This window comes from Oryza sativa, chromosome 6 (assembly GCF_034140825.1).
Source record: "Oryza sativa Japonica Group chromosome 6, ASM3414082v1".
In the NCBI taxonomy this organism is placed as follows: Eukaryota; Viridiplantae; Streptophyta; class Magnoliopsida; order Poales; family Poaceae; genus Oryza; species Oryza sativa.
The window spans coordinates 31161387-31167310 of record NC_089040.1 but is presented as its reverse complement, the minus strand read 5'-3'; positions in this window follow the sequence as shown (position 1 = coordinate 31167310).

Below are 5924 nucleotides of genomic sequence, written 5' to 3'. Positions count from 1 at the left end.
CCTCACCATGAATGGTGCCAGCAAATTTGTCGATTGAGCTTTATTGTTTTCTTTTAGTTGACACTTGCCACACTGTACAATTGATTAGTACCATGTATTGACAGACGATCAATGATATTATGGGAATCAAAATTGTCGAGTGTTTCCATTTTTGGTTTTTAACGAAATTATTATTATTATTATTATTACTCGAAGATTGTTATGTAATGTGTTAAATTATTGTGCCACAAGAAGGAGCGAAATTACATGATCTTCAACAACTTATGCAGAGTTAGGATGCACACAGCTAAACATATTCACGCTTGATGTAATAGTGCTTCCTAGTTCAATTAGCCCTTAACTTCATTTCTGCTCTCATAAATGACTAGAGGTTTTCTGACTAGCTTCACAAGGTGGTGGGCTAGGCAACTTGGGTTCGAAGCCTCACCCCTTCTAATTATTTGATATTAGTTCTTTCCCTAATATTCACGTTATTTTGTAACTTCATTTCCTCTCTCCCCAACCCCTATGGCCGCCGCTGAGTGGATCACATCATGTATAATTAATAGTACAAAATTTTCAATCCTCCTAATATATCAACACACAAGCCTTTTGTCCATTCGCGAAAAATGTAATTATCATGTCTGGAGAGTTTAAATCCATGATAGGCACATGGCTAAGTTCCATCAGCAATTAGGTTGAGAGCGTCTTTTCGCGACGAAAACTCGCACCTTTGGCATCTGCTTCAGGAAGAACCACAGTGTATAGTTTGAAAAGATCCATTCTGTCCTAATATTTTCTTTTGAAAGATCCACTCTGTCCTAATTTCGAGGAATTATTAGCCACAGTTGTCCATTCTAACAGCCACAACTTTTTTGATCAGTTGAGTTACTGAAACTGCACGAAACTGGACTAGACTTTTTTTTTTCTAGCAGAAGAACAAGTTAAGCGTCTTAATCAGTGGCTGCTCATTTCAGTGGCCAAAAGTAAATCTTGCGACTACATATCCAGCCGTTTGTTTTTACCTGCTCAACAGATTTTTCACACCAGTGTAGCTGCAATAGGATTACTACCTCTGTTCTCGAAAGGATGAAGTCTTAAATGCGTAGAACCAAATCTTGAACTCTTAAATCATTAATAGATTACAAATATTAGGATTTAATGTGTGAAAATGCACTAATAAATTTGTCAGGAAAAACTCTTTCATACGGTTATATTTTCAATAAATTTTATAAATACATAATTAGGGAAAATGATAATGATAAGACATGCGCATTGGAGATTGCTTCGATGTCCAAAAGAATAAGTAAAAAAGAATAGAGGTAGTAATAGGATAATTTGTGCAATAATTTACACAACTGTAGCTGCCTCAGTCCGTTTTCTGCATCAGGGACCACCTGCATCGATCTGTACCTCAGTTAATCTTTTTCTTCTATTTAAATAATTTTCCAGGTATTCTGCTGATGATTCATGGCTTGTCATTTTCAGTGAACAGCTATCAACATTTTAATCCAGAGAAAAAGATGCACGCAGCAAAATCTGGAGAAAAGCTGAGATGAGCTGCTGATAATGGATTCAGATTCAGGCAGAGTCAGCAGTGTTAGCTGGAATTCTGAATTTGTGTCTGAACTGTGAGGCAAAAGTACAGTTGCATTGCACCCACAAAACTCCAGCAGGAAGAGGCGTACTACGAGAAGACGAACTCGAACGAGTAAAGAAATCACACTATCACAGGCAGGAAGAGAAGGAAGCAGGTACACAGTCTACAGATTACAGAAGCATCTATCTCCTCGTCTCCATCTGCATAATTAACAAACTGACACTGCAACCACACCACTCCATATAATACTCCTACTGCTCCATTGGATGCAGTAAAAAAATTGTCAGTGCTAGCTGCTCGTAATTGGCGCTCATTAGCAGTTGCAGACACTGACAGATGAAGGTTCCAAGCCATTAAACAAGACCCAACCTGCAGCAAGATTCAGAAGAGAGGAGCCTGTGGTAGTTAATTTTTCTCGCTGCTTATTCAGAGCAGATCATGAAAGGTCCGGGAGTTAAATCTCCCACACCCAACTTGCCATCCACAGAGTAAATGCAGCGATGGACAATGCGAAATATGCAATGGCATCCTTGTCTGAACTTGTTTTTGGTTGGACAAACAGAGCTAGCTTTGACACTTGCTCGAGAAATTCCTTGCATGCCAGTCTGCCAGCAATGAACCATCTCATAGGCTGTATTTAGATCGTGTGGTGAAAATTTTTACCGTGTCACATCGGATATACGGACACACATTTGAAGTATTAAATATAGTCTAAAAACAAAATAAATTACAGATTCCGCCCGTAAACTACGAGACGAATTTATTAAGCCTAATTAATTCATCATTAGCAAATATTTACTGTAGCACCACATTATCAAATCATGGAGCAATTAGGCTTAAAAGATTCGTCTCACAATTTACATGCAATCCGTGTAATTAGTTTTTTTTATCTATATTTAATACTTCATGCATGTGTCCAAACATTTTGATGTGATAGAATGAAAAAAACTTGACAGGGATCTAAACAGGCCCATAGTAGAGTGAAGCAGTACTTGCCACAAGAGTAAATGTTGCTACTAGATCAGAGAAGAAAAAAAGGCAGTGCTGCTGCTCATAAATTGGGCTACTGGTACCATGTCCATTCTGCATACCACTATGCTGCACTGTATCATGAGCTGTAGTACTGCAAGTCTACTACCACTACCTTAGTACCATGTACACATATGTACGTTTGAATCATGTATAAATGTACATTATTCTCCTGCTAGTGATTGTGAAGGTGAGGAAGATGAACACTGAACAAACTGCACTAACTGAAAATTGCTCTCACCAGGGAAAAAAAAAAGAGACAGCAACTGAAATACTACAAGTCACATTTTATATTTTTTTTTGCCGGATGTGCTACAGTTGTTTTTCCTATTGCCTCACCTTCCTAGCTTGTACTGTTCATAACTATTTTCATCTTGATGGGAAGTGCAGATATTCTCCTTCCTTAACTTAAAAAAGATAAGTACACAAACTTTCAGTCAATTGAAGATGACGGTGCAGCCGATCTCGATCTACCTACCATATAGATCTGCTCATTATTATAATCTTTTTCTTTAAACATAGAAGGATTGAAAAAATAATTGTGAGACCAAAGAATTTGTGTTTCTCATCTAAATATCTCTCTTGCAGTACAAATAAGACTACTGGCATATAGTCAAAGGTTAGCATGTTATTAGGACTTTTGTTTATTCATCGTGCTACATACGTAGTATTATATTCTGGAGACAACAACCTCAACAAGTATTCACCAATACTGCCAAGATGACTATGAAGTTGAGAAATTTGAAGTTTCTGTCTTCAAACTATCAATATCTGATATCTCAACATCCACGCATTTACAATAATAGGGATGTCCAATGAACATTATTGTACGAAAATAGCATAATTGTCTAAGAGCATTTGATGTACTAAGGTCAACTTGACTAGGTCAAAACTTTGACTTCAACAGTACATTGCATCGATCAGCTATATTGGTTTCATTTTTCCAATTCACAGTACGTTTTTTCGTATGTCAAACTTTTCGACATCTGCACAGGCCACATGCAGTTCAGTACACATGCATCTAAAAGAAAAAAAATGTGTTTAATTTGACATAAATTTTGGGCTGTAAGATTTTGTTTCCTGTTTAGACTTAGAGGCACCACTGTAAAAGGCCTCTTAGCCTTAATGGTATATTTTCTGTAATCCGGTTGAAAATTTTCATGACTGTTCAATGTCATACGACATATCCATCACAAAAGAAAAAACTGACTTTCATTCCTTCGATGGGAGAAAGCTAATTCTAAGTTTTCTAACATCAAACTTCTGCATCCTAGTTAAATAGGCATCCAGAAGGATTAGCAAAACTATTTTACTCGCAGACAATGAGTGAAGGCTATACCTTAACATTGCCTTAATTATTTAGTTCATCGATCGAATACAAGTGAGATCAATATCATTGTACGTAGGTGATTTGGAAGAGAGCTAGACAGCTAGCTCCTCTTATGTTGCATTGTTGCTAGCTAGTCACTGTCACAGCAATCTCAATCTCCTGGCTTTGTCTGTGGTGTTAATATATAGGTTAGGCTCTTAACTGTGCTCCTTAATTAAGGTTTGACTAATTGGAAAAGCTAATAATATAATATAATAAAAATTAGGCGAGACTAACTAATCTCCAAGTCTTCAGACTTCGAATGGGTGGCCTGTCTATAATTAATCTTGTTTCATGCTTTCTGCACAACATGTACATCAAACTTGCAGTTGAAGGTTTGAAAATTTGAACTTGTTATACGCAGAATCATAGTCTAGTCAAGCTATTCTGACTTGACCTATCATCCTATCATCTCGAACTATATGAAGACTCAGCGGGAAACAGCTTAGTTAGTGTGTCGCCGTCTTTTTTCCTGACTTGTAAAGAAAAGAAAATATTTAACCTCAAATCTGAAAATTGTTGAAACAAGCTGGCACTACATAGAAATCCGAGACTTACCGAAGCTTTGCTTGATAATTTAGGCTGTGTTCGGACATCCATTTTCCCAACCTATCTCCCTCGTTTTCCGCGCGCACGCTTTTCAAACTGCTAAACGGTGTGTTTTTTGCAAAAAGTTCACTGGTGGAGAAACCATCTTTCGTTGGTCGGCCGATTTCCACAATAGTCCCGGATGCAATAAAAACCGGGGCAAAAGATGATCTTTAGTCCCGGTTCAAAAGGGTAACGGGCATATTTGATCTTTAGTCCCGGTTCGAATGCTGTCAGGACCTGTCAGGCCCCCCCGGGATCTTTAGTCCCGGTTGGTAGCACCAACCGGGACTAAAGATCTTAACTTACCAACCGGGACTAAAGATCCCGGTGATCTTTAGCCCCGGTTGGTGCTACTAACCGAGACTAAAGATCTTAACTTTAGTCCCGGTTGGTAATACCAACCGGGACTAATGATCCCGGTGATCTTTAGCCCCGGTTGGTGCTACCAACCGGGACTAAAGTCCCACCCCTATATATATGTCTTCTTCCTCCTCCAGCTGCCCGAGCAAGCTTCAAAATTTCTTCAAAAAAGAGGGGAGGTCATGCCAAAATTTCTATTGAATTTATTTTGGTGATTACATACAAATCGGAGGTGCCTAAAAGGTTTGCAACTTCATCCTCCAATGTTTTTTTTGTCATACTACATTTGCACCTATGTTTTGCACACTTTTTTTGTCTCCAAAATTTAGTTGTAAGTTGATGAGAGAGAAAATGTGTGTGGGGAAGAAAGAATATATAGAAATTTAGTTCATTTGCTAAACAAGGTTTTATAAAATAGTTGAGAAGGAAAACTCTAGTGAAAGTTAATATTAAATAATAGAAAACAAACTAAAATAAAAATTAAAAGAAGTAAAACACATTAAAATTAGTTTAAAACTTTACAAATAGTTTTTAAGAATTATTTGGTGTAATATTTTATGATTTTTGTATGAATAAAGATATCTTATAATTATTGTATGACTGTCATTATTGTAAGAATAATTATTTGTGTGCGGTTTTTTTGACTCATGTAGATGGATCGGCAATGGATGTACGCTGACTGGCGGTCCAAAGAGTTTATTGACGGCGTGCACTATTTTTTGAGAGTGGCCGAAGCTAACAGGCAAAGGGGTTTTATTTGTTGTCCATGCAATAAGTGTAAGAATCAGAAGGAGTATTCTGCATCCAGGACTATTCATTTCCACTTGTTTGAGTCGGGGTTCATGCCAAGCTATAATTGTTGGACATCCCACGGAGAGCAAGGTGTTGAAATGGAAGAAGATGAAGTGGAAGACGACAATATTCCGGACTTTGCTCAGTATGTTGGATTTGAAGGAAATCAAACGGGCGAGGAGGAACTAGCTGCTGATGGTAACG